We start from the raw sequence: 14,922 nt of genomic DNA on the forward strand, positions 1-14,922 counted from the left end.
ATTCCAAATGTTTTTCTTTTAGGGTTCACATGAATTTAAAGAACCAGCAAAGGATGATGATATCTTCTCTGGACAGTCATTGGGCAAAGAATACGTGTTGCCAGAATACCAGATTGGCGGTTGGTGGTTCTGCTCAAATTTGGGGTTTTATTTGATATAGACTCATTTTTCTGTCTTTTCATTGTGGCTCATGTTGATCCCGGAATCCACCCCAGAGAGCTCCATCTACAATACGCCGACCTGAATTTTCTGATCTGAGCTCACCTGCGGGAAATTGGGCGAAGGCGATTACCAAGAGGACAAACCCAGTTATGTCACGCTGTGACACCGCTACTGTCTCTGCCATGGAAGCTCTCGCTGGCTGTACGCGACAAGGGGAAATTTAATGAGCAGAATAGATGTCAGCTTTAATTAGCCTTATTCAAGATTAAAGGGTCCTTCTTCCTCCAGACTCCGCTTTTCCCGACCCTGTAACCTACTTTTAAAAAGTGCACCTGGCTGGTATAATGAATCCATTTCACTGCTACTTTTAGAAGAAAGTTTTATGACAGAATTCGGGATTAGAACCCTCTATTCTCTAAACTGATTGCAAGTATATCAAATTTGATATTATATGCAGATAAATGTTTCTTTTACAATTCTATGGAGCTGATTTAAGGATATAGGCCATTCACTTAGCAAAGTGCATTATATTCAAGCAAAACACTTTTTATTTAGCTTAATGAATGAGATGAATCTCTCAATTATGTGAAAGCTATAATCAAGTTTATTTCTATACATTGGGTTTTTTTTTTTTGCATAGTGATGTTTTATCAGATTCACCAAGCTAAGGTAATTGTCCTTTGCCAGGAGATAATTCATTTTACTAAGTGCTCAGCCTGTGATCTTCCAGTAAATCATTTTCTGTGTGCACCTTTAAAAAGAAATAAATGCATTAAAATCCAGATAATGGAACTGCTGTATTGGAGCAAATCATTGTCACCTTAGAGAAGTGAATGATGGGCTGATGTGAATGTTTCTTTGTACTATGTAAGTCTTTGTGTAATATGTCAGCGATATAGAAATACTAGAAATAATTAGGACGACCATTGGGGACAAGCTGTGTGCGAGCTCAGGGCATGTCAGCCAATGTTTATAAAGCACAACGCTGCACTGCACGGGAGGCAACACCTTCACGCCTCTGCGCGCCGCCACTTCTCCTGCACTCCAACCTCTCTGCATGATATTTCAAGTCGTGTTAATTAAAGAAAATGACCAATTGGGCAGATGGTGATATTTCAAATCAGGGTCAATTAAACTTATTTTTAAATAGGTAACATTTTGATACCATAAAAAGAATAAGATTGGAGCAGTGCTTCTCAACATTTGTAACATGAGGGAACCCTAAAATAACTTTCAGGTCCTTAGGGCCCCCCTTCTATAATTAATATATCCACAGATCACAGTATATTAGTGTGGTGGTCAGTGGGAAGAATTCCTCTTACGTTGCTGGCCATTGGGAAGAATATCACCCTCACAGATAGCCAAAAACATCATTGGGGTCACTTACACTGACCTGAGAGGTGCAAACTGCTCATTACTCAAGGAACCCCCAGCAACCACTGGAGGAACCCTGGGAAACACTGGATCATGGACCCCAGCCAAATATTAAAAAAATGTTTAAAAAAAGTGAAAGAAAAGGTTGTCTCTCTTACCAAAACTTTATTGCTGTGGTCTACCCCTGCTCTTCTCTTTTTCAAGATAAAGGGAAGAGCAGGGGTTTGTTTTAGCCATATAATGTGTATTAACCACCCTAACGATAAACCCGACCTTGGTGCGGGTTAAAAAAAATTACAATTATCGATAAACCCAAACTTTTCTCACTGTATGAAAATACAGTGAGAAAAGTTTGGGTTTATCGATCACTTACCTGGTCCCGCTGCGATCATCTAGCGTCGTGTTCCAGCGTCGTCCTCCAGCGTCGATCTCCAGCGTCGTCCTCCAGCGTCGGGTGCCTTCTCCGAGAAGAAGAAGCCGGCTGGCTTCTTCTTCTCCGTCCGTAGCGTGTACATGTCCCTCAGCGATGACGTCGGCGCGTGTGCGGGAAATTCAAATTGAAACTCATTCAAATACATTTTGTATTGGATTGAATGCAAACTCCTGTATCCAATCCTATACAAAATAATTCAAAATGAATACAAAGTATGTAATTGGTAAATTCAAACTCTCATTTTGTTAGAAATGTATATTCAGTCTTCAAAGTCATCAGCGGTAAAGTCCAATCGCTCTCTTCAGCTCCGTCTCCTCCATAATCTTTTCACCGCCGGTTAAATCTCCATTCCACTTACAGAGCCGGATCACCTGCCATCATTACCTCCATCCCGATCCGCATTTCCACTTCTGCTAATGTTCTCTTTAGTAACTGTTTTAAAAGTTCCATTTAAATGCAAATGATCTTCCATCCAAGATGTGGACTGATAAAGAAAGAGAAATCATGACAATATTATTTTCTGTCCCTCTTCAGGAAGATCATTCGAGGGTCAGACTTCTATCTGGCACTCAGAATTCTTCCCTCTGCCATTTCCAGGCGTTATATGAAATCCTTGGTATTAAAGGCACCGCAATTTGGGAATACGAGCTGCATTATTTATTTTAGATGAAACAATTGCAAACATAATTTTCTGCATGTCATGGAGGTGAATTTCTATTAGATAACAATACATAAAAACAGATGTGATATGTACAGTGCCAACCTGTGAACCCTCGGGAGTGTGAACTAAACCCATGGAACAAAATACAAATATATATATAATACGACCCCATCTCTGCACCCCACACCCCTATATTATATGTGTATTATATAGTATATATGTTTGTGTATGTGCGAAGAATAGACCTCCAACCAGAAACCATTATTATCACTTTTATATCCACATGGTGCTGACTGTTGTTTGGTTTGTTGAATGTTCTTTGAATTTATTGATAAACTTATATGGAATCATCTGAAAAGTCCTTATAGTATATGGAATGGATTTTATATTTTGAGTTTTGCTGTGTATTTTGCTGTGTTTTAAAGCCAGAAAAGGCAAGTTTGTGTATGTCATTGCATTACAATATTTCTAATATCTTTCTAATACGCCTATTTATAAATGTTTTCACCAAGATTTTACCTAATATTCACACATTTTCGTTACTAAATTATGGATTGATAGAGTTTGATTTAAACACTTTTTGGTTTAATGAAGAATGCCTATATTTTGGTAACATTTGGATAAATCCTGCATGAAAACCCCAAAACCTTTGGTATCATACCTACATTTACCAAAGCACATGAGCTATAGTTGTGTACAGGTGACTTGATTTATCAAAGCTCGCTAAAACCAGAGAGGATAGACTATTATGGGGGAACTTGAGTGATCCAGAGTGATCCAACAAACCTTAAAATAATTTGGTCCTGAATTGAAAACATTTGCCAAACAATAGCTAATGAAATCCTTCTCATGTTGCTGGATCACCCAAGTTCACCCTTGATAGTCTATGTTCTCCAGACTTGGAGAGCTTTGATAAATCAGGCCCAGAGTCTGTAACCACCAAATATAATCTTATTATACATTGTATACATATTGATTTTTCCATATAATTTGTAACCATTCATGTCTACGGCAACATCTATATGTGGTTTTCCTAAATAATGGTTGGACTTTACTGTACCCCTCTCAATGTAAATCTAGAAGTCAGCCTATTTATTAAGAACAAAGCAATCCCTGGGTGGGGATATTTTATCTGATTGGTAAGTCCATCCCTTGCCAAGGCCCCAGCCCAAAATCCCCATTGGACATTTATACCCCCCTAGCTCCGCTGTCCATGTTTCTCAGCAGCAAAGCCCCCGAAGACACAACCAGGTGACTCCCTACTGCAGATCACCAATCTCATCTTCCCAACATCATCAGCTGCCGAAGTCGTAGAACCCCAACGCTCAACTGCCATACAAAAATACCTACCCACTGTCCAATAGGAAAAACCTACCCACTGCCCAATAGGAAATACCTACCCACTGCCCATAGGAAGTAACTACCCACTGCCCAATGGGAAGTAACAACCCACTGCTCAATAGGAAGTACCTACCCACTGCCCAATAGGAAACACCTACCCTTTGCCAATTAGGAAATACCTACCCACTGCCCAATGAGAAATACTTACCCTTTGCCCAATAGGAAACACCTACCCACTGTCCGATAGGAAATACCTACCTACTGCTCAATAGTAAAAACCTACCCTTTGCCCAATAGGAAATATCTACCCACTGCCCAATAGGAAGTACCTACTCACTGCTCAATAGGAAACACCTACCCTTTGCTCAATAGGAAATACCTACCCACTGCCCATTAGGAGGTACCTACCCACTGCCCAATAAGAAACACCTACCCTTTGCCCAATAAGAAAAACCTACCCACTGCCCAATAGCAAACACCTACCCACTGTCCAATAGGAAGTACCTAACCACTGCCCAATAGAAGGTACCTACCCACTGCCCAATAGGAAGTACCTACCCACTGCCCAATAGTTAACACCTGCCCACTGCCCAGTAGTTAACACCTACCCACTGCCCAATAGGAAACACCCACCCTTTGCCCAATAGGAAGTACCTACCCACTGCCCAATAGGAAGTACCTACCCACTGCCCAATAGTTAACACCTGCCCACTGCCCAGTAGTTAACACCTACCCACTGCCCAATAGGAAACACCCACCCTTTGCCCAATAGGAAGTACTTACCCACTGCCCAATAGGAAACACCTACCCACTGCCAAATAGGAAGTTCCTACCTCACCTAGGCACTTATATGGCCAGATTACCCTTCTGCAGAGATACAATGGAGGTGATCTTCAGGGGCAGCAATTGAAATCACAATATCTATTTAACCTTTGTATTGTTTGTCGCTGATCAGAGAACGTTTCCACCTCTGTTAACAGAAATAGATGTCTGGCCGCTGCAGTTTTAATTGGTGCCATTGATGGATTTGTCTCGGACTTCTTAATTCTTATTTTCCTGTTGACGGGACACTCCAGCAGAAAAAGGAAAGAGATAATTGTACACACATCGGAACATCTGCTGATCTGTGTGATACAGGACAGAAATACATTTGCTGAATCAACGCCACACGTCCAGGTGCAAGACGGGATCTGCTGAATGCAGCAATTTGATTTCGTGGAGACTTTTTTGGAATTACTGGAGTATTGACATAAAGATCTGATACCAAGTCTATGACAGAGAGCAATTATCTGTGTATGATGAATGAAAGAGAAACTTCAATCAAACTACTGAACCAGACAGCTGGAAGATACAATGGGGAACTGCAATACCTGGCAATGTATTTGTAATTCTGTTCAGCAAGGTTTAGGATTCAGTCACCCCTGTGACCATTTATTACTGCAGATCTGCAACTTCCTATGTCAATGACACACTTCTATTCTCCTCAACAGACTAGGAACAAGAAACAGAATGGCTTAGGGTCTTCTCACCCTCTGGAAACTGCATTGGGCTTGTTAACAACCCAGAAGAAGACATGGACCAGAACCCATAGAGTTCTAGCCACTGTGGCATTCTATGTAAGGCGGCAGGAGCCCAGCTGGGGGGCACAAATGTTGGGGCATTTGACTGTAGCATACCAAAGGTTTTCTTGATCCTCCCATGGCCCATGGCCCATTTTTGCATGGATGGCTGTGAGATGGCAGATGGAGACGATTGAAGGTCACCCATCGTCTTTCCATCATAATAAGTGTGGCAGCGGTGGCTGATGGGCTGCCGCCAAACCATCAGTCTGTATGCCCTTGAAGAACTGCCACTCCAGTAACTGAAACGTGTCGAGAGAACAGTGCCAATCAGTCCAATGGAATCTAACTGCATACCAGTGCTGGTATCCCCACCGGCTGCAGAGGGGAATATGGAGGATTGAAGCAAAGGTCACAAAAAACAAATCCCATTATGCTTCATTCCTATAAAACACTGCAAGTACAGATGTTGATTTGCCAAGAACCCAGTGAGCTTCCAACGTTTGCTATTTCAGTGATTTCACCCCCCTCATTTTATAGGTATCTGGAAATATTCTTTAGTGACAACACTGCTCCTTTAGAGATAAAAAGAGCTAAAATAAATACATATCAAACCAATGCAGCCACCATATCTAAGGACTCCAATTTATGAATTGGTTTAAACATTCCTTATTTAAAGATAATGCTCATGTAAAACTAATAGCAGCTTTTGATCTCCTGACCCAGAGCATAAAACTGAATCAGAGCAGCTCATTCTTATTCTTCTCATCATACAGTATTTAGATAGTGCCAACATATTACACAGTGCTGTACAAAGTCCATAGTCATGTCACTGGCTGTCCCTCATAGGAGCTCACAATCTAATGTCCCTACCATAGTCATATGTCATTAATACAGTCCAAGGGCAATTTTGCAGGAAAGCCAACTAACTTAACTGCATGTTTTTTGGAATGTGGGACGAAGCCGGAGTACACGGAGAAAATCCACACAAACACGGGGGGAACCTGCAAACTCCATGCAGATAGTGTCCCGGACGAGATTCAAACCTGGAACCCAGTGCTGCAAAGGCTGGACTAACTAACTATTATTGATAAGTACAATGTAACAATGTTAATACATTGACAATCATTCACTAAACGCAAACTTTTCTTAAAACAAAGTCAAATCAAAGTGTAAATTTACTGTGCAAAGTTTGTTCAGTTTTATTTTTAAAAAAAGATAATTGTCCGGCTCCTGATTGTATGTCAGCAGGAATTCACCAGAACTAAATTAAATATTCCTATTTAAGTTACTAGGTATTAGTTTTTCTCAGATCGATCATTTAATCATTGCTCGCCTTTAGTATTTGATTCACCCACATTGAGCTGCAGCCTGTAAATGCTGACTATAGTTCAATCCTTATTTAACCCTTAAAACTCAGAATAAGATTAATTCTGTCCTTCTTTTCTTGGCGATTCTTTATGTGCACACACAAATATTGTTTATAGAGTCTTTTTATACATTTTCACCCAAATTTAGTGCTATACATTAAACAAGAGTTACAAACAATGACACAGGGAGAGGAGAGGACCCCAACCAGAAGAGCTTACACTCTAACAGATGTTGCTGTTGAGATTGAAGCCAATTACAATATCAGTCTGTAGAACGTCCAATATTCAGGCTCAGTTTATCATTTTTTGATTAAACCCACCATGAAAAGTGTGCGATTTTTGTTGGGTAAATCTTGGGTGAAAACATTTATAAATATTTCTCTATATCTTTGTTCTTGTCGTTTATTTCTGTAGCCTTGCATTAAATCTTTTAAATTTCATTTGACATATATTCATCACGCTGCTTTGTAGCAGAACGATTACTGTTAATGTTGTGATAAACAGGAGAGATAATGGAATCAAATATTTACTTTGTATCTACAATAACACAAATTGTTATAAAACATCAAAAAGTCAATCGGGGTCACACTGGATGTATGAGTGGAGCTGCTCCGTATTCTCAGGCTTGTTATATTCAAACACAAGTGTCAGAATTACCGCAATGGAGAACACATGTTGTTAACTAAATAAACATATAAGAAAGGATCTATAAGCAGGGATTTATTTATATTGTTATCTGCAGCCTTGTATTGTCACCGGCCACCCATTCAGCTCTTCTTCACATGATACGTCTGTCTGCCAGTCCTAAGCTGTACAAATGACTCTGATGGACTAACGACCGGTCCATAGGACTTCACAGACCATTAACCATGTTTGCTATGAAAGCCCCAGGGAAGCAGAAAGAGGCAAAGATTGATTGGCCATGGCTGTAGAATGCCCGGCTGTGGCATTGGCATCAATATTTGGGAAATGGGCATCAACAGCACAAAATCCTTCACTTCTGTTGGCTGGGCTTCAATTCAACCTTACATTACAAATAAGGCTACGTACACACGTCAGATAATTCTCATCCGATTATCACTGCATGGCTGATATCAGACGAGAATCTGACGCTTGTATAAACCACATCCCACGTTGTTCATACACCACTCCCTATTATGTTGGCGCTATAAAAATCCTCTTGGCTGATCCATGAATGATGAACGACCAATGACTGCAATACAAGTGAAGAGGAGAGAGCACAGGAGGGTGCAACTTGCTTGTTCTCCCATTGCCCTCTCTATAGATCAGAGCGCTGTATGTACAGAGCTCGTTCAGCCTTTTGTCATAGCCTTATGATTCTCATCTGTTAATCATCGCAGAGCTAGTATGGGATGAGAATCTGACGTCTGTACATTTCTCCTCAAGACCGTTCCTTGGATCTATCCATCCCGATCCACGAATGATCATTATACAAGTGAAGGGAGAGAGCACAGCGGGGTGCCACTCTGTATTTCTCCCCCTCCCCTACCTATAGAGCAGAATGGTGCTGAATGTACAACACTTGTTCATTTATCTTTCAGTATTTTGTCGTGTGAAAGGGTTGTGAAAGATCCTGTCCAATGACGAATATTGAATGTGTGTATGCAGCCTTAGTCTTGGCTGTCTGTAGTTTTTAGCCCTTGAGGAAGGGGCATTCCACAGCCCCAGAAACGTGGTGGCATAGTCACAGTTTGAAGCAGAACTCCAGAAAAAAGCTAAAAATAAATTGTCAACTAAAAGGTAAAATAATAAATCAAGTTGTCTCAGGGTAGCAGGTGGAGATAAGGAATAAGGCCCCTGGGTGGGCCACAAAAAGTCAGGCGAGGTTTGCCTAATACAATGCCCGTTCTTAAATTGCCCCACTATGCACCATGTTGGTATGGCCAATGGATTCAGGCAAACCTATCATTGTAATATTGGAGCCTTTTTATTAATGCCCCCTTATTCTAGGATAAATTGCAGCTTTTATATAGAGGAGCTCACAGTACCTACCATAGGCACATGTGATTAACATTATTCTTAGTGCTTAGAAGAAGACAATTAACATACTAGTATGTGAAAGGAAACCCACACAAACATGGGAAGGATATACAAACTCCATGTGGATAGTGTCCTGGCTGAGATTTAAGCATGGGACTTTAATAATGCAAGGTGTGCTAGACACTTCAGTTGAATTTTTGCAGTCTGCGCACCAATAGAGAGATTTGTTTTTATGTACTGTCCATGCAAAAGGAAGTTGTACAAATATTTAGAACATTAGGGCAACTTCCTCCTGGGACAGTTTCTACCCTGTACATACATACATACATAAAGGAGCTCATTAATTAAAGCTCTCCAAGACTGGGGAAGATAAACTATAATGGGGGACCCTGGGTGATCCATCAAACTTGAATTGAAACAATTGCTTATTTACAGCAAATAATTTAAGAAATCCAATCCAGGTTTGCTGGATCACCCTTGTTCTCCCATGATAGTCTTCTGCTCCCATCTTAGAGAGCTTTAATGAATCAGGCTGAATCATAATTAGAAACTTGCAGGGAGCTGTTGGAAGGAGATTTGTAATGTACAGTGCAGATTCTGCAGCAAATCATAAATCAACTGCATGTGCTTGCAGCAAAAGTTGATTTTCTATTACTTGCTAATTTGTTATTATTTATAAAAAGAATTTAAGCCAAAACCTGACATATCTGATGCAGGGAATGGTTACTCCTTGGGTGATGTCATTGGTCACAATGTAGCATGGAGTCCTCCGCAGCAGTTCTACCTTTCCTCAGATCTCATTTTTATTGCAGGAAACATTGATTAATCACTGACACACATGGCCTATTAGAGGTATTTCCTGAGCCGGTGACCCCAGACGGAGGCGGCAGACACAGCTCAGACCAAATCACAAAAACTATTCCAATAGTCAGCAAATTTCTGAAACTGGTCACATCCTGGCGATGATAACAGAACGATTCCCCTTCGTCATCCTGATCCATATTTTCATTCAAATGTCAGGAAATGTTTACTATTCTCTGAGGTTATCGGGCCTCTTAACGCAATTATACGACTTGTCCTATTAGTTACTCTGCAGCTGGGCTCCCATGACATTTGTGATGAGAATTCTGACTTTGTCTTGTATTTGCAGGCAGAGGTCTCCTCCGGAGCACCAGAGAACAGGAATAGTTTAATTCTTCATTCCGAGACACAATAATCCTTTAGACATATTTCAGGAAAACAATGAAGATCTGCTATGATTAACTGTGCACCCAAATAACTGAGAACATATCATAGATTTTCCAAGACGGAAGGCTAGCTGTGCTTGTGGTGCTTCTAAATTGTTTGTGGACAGCTGCAGATCCTGCTGGCCAAGAAATCTCAAAGCAAACAGCTAAACGTCCCAATGATCACTTAGACCAGGGGTGGGCAAACTTTTTGAACTACTAGGCCGTTTCAGGAGGTCAAGAAGGCACACTAGGCCAGAGGAAACAAGGTGTCCAAGGAAAGGTTTTTTCTAACTGAGCAGCCTCAGTCTTCCACTCATCTGCGGTGGTATAGTCTCTGTATGTGTGCGCGTGCTTGGCATCGAAATGCCCCTTGAGATTCGACCGCTTGAAAGTGCTGTTGGTGTCATTGCACGCTAAACACAGGGCTCTGTTGCAGAGTTGGACGAAGAATAATTCATCACTCCATTCGAGGTTGAAGACACGACCTTCAAAGTCAACCTTCCGGAGACTGGTAGCTGTGCGTTGCTTCAGCTCTTTAGGCATAGTAATTGGGGTTACTGTGCGGGAACTCGATGATATCGCGGGAACTCACCATAACACAACAATTCAATTAGGCCGGATCCAACATTAAATAACTAGGGGGGCGTTAGGCCAGACTGGAATACTGGCTAGGCTGTAAAAAAACTAAAGGCCGGAGGTTGCCTACCTCTGACTTTTTGATTTTGACTTTTTTGATTGTGACTTTGTAGCAATTTTATAAAACGATGGACAGTAGCACACTGGCCCAATTCACATGATATATTGGAAGAGTTTTAGGCCAGGAAGTAGGTCCTGACCCCCAATAATATCTGACAAGACCATTCTGTCTTTAATTCCATTTATTGGGATATCATCACATCACTGTACAGCAAGGTCTCATCACTATCTTACCGGAAGAAAGTTTAAAATGTAGGTATTGGTATTGGTTAGCTTACGTTATTACAGAAATACTATGTTAGGATTTGACTTACGTTATCATCAGATACAAGGATGGTTCTGAAAGTTTCACATTAATAACTAGAATCTTTTTTCTAGCTGGCACACATGGAAAGTAATTATTATTTGGAGTCGGAAAGATTCATCATTTACATATAATTTTGTTTCTCTTTGTTCCATCTTTGCATACATATAACGAATATTGGAACCATTGTTATAATATCTGATGAGGGAATGCAATGAGTTGTTTCATATCTAATGTTAGGCAATACAAACATCATATAAAGTAAATCTTTCCACAAAGCATCACTTGGAGTAACAATGTACCTTGATGACCTCTTGTCAATGGATCTCCAATATCTACACAGGTGGCACAATGCCAACAAGCACGCATGGCAGGTATAGCTGAACAAAATCTGACATGTATGTTGCCATCGTCAAGCCTTCTATGTATATTCACCAGTTTTTGAAAATGGTGGAGATCTGGCAAAGATCTACCAGATCTTCAACTATACCAAGTTCATTATACCAGTCTATGTTTGGCCATTTATTTAACCCAGTGACTGGATTTGAGAACAGCCCAGATGTTTCTTTACCTCGCCAATAACGTCACCTTTTTTTCTGAAAACCAGCTATGTTATAAGACTTCCTTTTTAGTTCAGGTCTCACCCTGGCCTAGTTGAGTACTTAACAACATTGGTCCCCAACCTTTTGGAGCTCACGGACCACTAATCTCACGGACTCCGTACAGCGCCTGGGCAGGGAGCCATGTGTTACTCAAAGGGGAAGAAACTTCCCCCATAGTGACATCAGGATGCCAGAACCCGTCCACTCACCAAGAGGCAAAACCCATCTACCGCCAATGATCCTGGGATGCATATGGGAGACGTGGTCTGTGGCTCTGACCAGTGCGCCCCCCAAGTGGGGTCCTTCTCCCGAACCCATTGGGAGGGTCAGCGGCCAGAGCCATGGCCCACCTGTCAGACGGCCATGCTGCTATAGAAAACAAACCAGATTTTAAACTAGATTTGCTCAGTTCTGCACTTTGTCAGCCATTCTCTATTTGTGTAGAGATAAATGTTTGTTGGGTTGTGTGGAACAAAACATTGCAAAATCTTGAACACCATGCACTTTCAATTGGACAACCTAAATCAATTCAGAAGTAATTGTACTTTGATGGAAGATTTAGTCCTTCTGTCATTTTATTGACTTTCTGTTCTAGAGACACCAAGGCAACAAGTGAGAGCCAATCTCTATTCCAACAGATCAGCAGCAATGTCCTTAAAAGTAACAACCATATGAAGTCCATGTGAAGTCCATTGCTCCATGTGAAGTCCTGAGCTGTGTTTCCTTGTAAATAATATTTTTGGAATGCCCCTGGATTTTTGTATTTGAACCTGGGATGTGTGCATGAGCCTGGAATGGAATGAGCCCCCGGCACGGTTTATTGAAGTGGTCTAGAATGAAGCTTTGGACTGGTGGACTTACTGTATCTATTTTACCTTGTAACATTATAGACCTCACAGAACTTATAACCTTTCCCTGCTCCATCCAAAAAGCTTCAATCATCAATTCAAGTCTAGTTTTTTAATCGGCAATGTGGCCTCCTACTTCAAGCGTTCCATTATAATCCACTTTCTAGTTATTAAATCAAAGCACCTCCACATTTATCCCATAGTTGCCGCAGAGTGTGGCCATTTGTCCCATTTGCCTTGACGTGGTATTTATCATCCCCGTGCTACTAGAAGGTCATGATTACTGAAATCGTTTTGCCGCCAGTCTCCGAGCTTCGGCGTATGATTTGTCTTGATAAGATATGATGATCCAGGTCGGAGAGGTGAATCTTCAGAGTATTCATCCACTGCATTACAGAAAATGACCGATAGGAAGACACTGGCGGTCTGTCCATCGCATCGTCACCACGCTCTGCGCTGTTCCATTAATAGCCTCGGCTATTGCTAAATGGTCCTATTGAAAGGCAACCTTGCTAAATGGGAGGGAGGACGGAGGAATAATTAAAGCCATATTTTCAGAGCCATTTGTCTTATCGCTGTAATCTTCTTGCTCTTTGCAATTTTGCCCTCCAGAAAATCAGTGAATTAAGTATATGAGAATGAGAGGCAGAGAGATTTATCACCATTGCACGCTGGGGCTCTCAGCCATAGATCAGGGAGGATTGGGGGGGCCATGACATCAATCGTGCATTTTTCTCCTCCATTAATGCAGTCAGCTGATGGAGCTACAAGTAACTTGCAGCCCGGTTATATCTGGCAAGAGTGGAAACTGTTTGTTTTTGTCCTGAAGTGGCCGAGATGTTAGAATTGGACTCGGTATCATGTTTTCCGCAGATGTACGTCAGCTTTATTCATTTTTTCTCCTAACCATGTGAAGTTCATTAGGATTTTATTATAAAACCTTGGGAAGAGCTGCAGAAAATTCATTATCTGAACAAAAAAAAATGTTTATGATGTGTAAAGGATAACTTTACAACACAATAGTGATAGATATATAAAGGAATACAAAGTCACTTTGGAGGTTTAAAATATTATCAATGCATTTAGAGCCAGCAGAAACATTGCTCTGTTTACATGTAACCTGCTATCTGCACTGCAACTGGAGGAAGGAAGACATTTGTGACTGCAAAGAGTTAAACTGTAATTTAAATGACTGAATTCACACCAAATTGCAGGGATTTTTATGATGAAATGTATTATTTTTCATAGTTCAGATTCCCAAAAAGGCTTCTGGGGACCAAAGGCTGCTCCAAAAACTGGTTCCTCCTTATATCTGCTTTCTCTGATCACCTTTACCCTGACCGCCGCTTCCATCAATCTTAATTGCAAATTATTTTAAAGAAAATGTCCCAGGCTGTTTATGGTCCAATCATCTCATTACATGAGGATTCCCAAACCATTCTGTGCAATTTTGCATTTTTTAGTCTGATTTGGTTTTCTATTGACTTCATTAGGTCAATAATTCAGAATTTTTGGGTTTTTACTGCAAACGTTCTTGTGCCTATTCTGTATACCTGCCTAATTCCATAAGTAATGCTGTGATGAATTTAAATACCCTGTTTGGGGAAAGAATGAAAATTGGGGGATTTTCTATGATTGGATGATTCTGTGAGTAAATGATCTTTTACTTGTTATCTAAGTATAATTTTTGTGGTGCAATGCAATTCTTCAGTTACTAAAAATCTGCTATAAGCAGCAGTCAGCCCCTGCAAAAGTGCAGATACAATAATTAAAGAGCACCTGTCTCCAGAGAAGACCTGATAATAGGAAGGACCTGGATCCTCCCTGAATGTGCACTTTTTTTTCTTTTAAAAACATATTCAATTTTTGTAATTGTTGTGTATTGAATCACATATATACGATTCAATTATAAAACGCAAATATGCAATTATATATTTATATTATGGAATTTTTGTATACATTTATATGTTATAGGGGGGTTTGTAGATCCGAATTTATGTGCGTATTGTCCATGGTCATCGATTTAATGATTGGAGCCAGGGGACGTCAGGTGTTTGGTATTTTCAGTAGCATTGGCAGCCTTCTCATCTCTCTCAGTAGAGATTCCCTTCAGCTCTTTATTCACTTCCCCCCTGCCTTCTCTTTGCTAGGAATTCCCCCGCCTTGCCCCCTTTTAGCAATATTTTCATGATGGACCTTTTTCGTTTTTCTCCTCCACACATTATGAAGAACAATTTTGAAATATAAACCTGAAATGTGAAACAGATACACTTTATTCATTCTCATTGCATTAGGTTACATAAAACATTTCTCTTCTTGACTGAGATAGAAAAATTAATGTG

Source organism: Pyxicephalus adspersus, chromosome 12 (assembly GCF_032062135.1).
Source record: "Pyxicephalus adspersus chromosome 12, UCB_Pads_2.0, whole genome shotgun sequence".
In the NCBI taxonomy this organism is placed as follows: domain Eukaryota; kingdom Metazoa; phylum Chordata; class Amphibia; order Anura; family Pyxicephalidae; genus Pyxicephalus; species Pyxicephalus adspersus.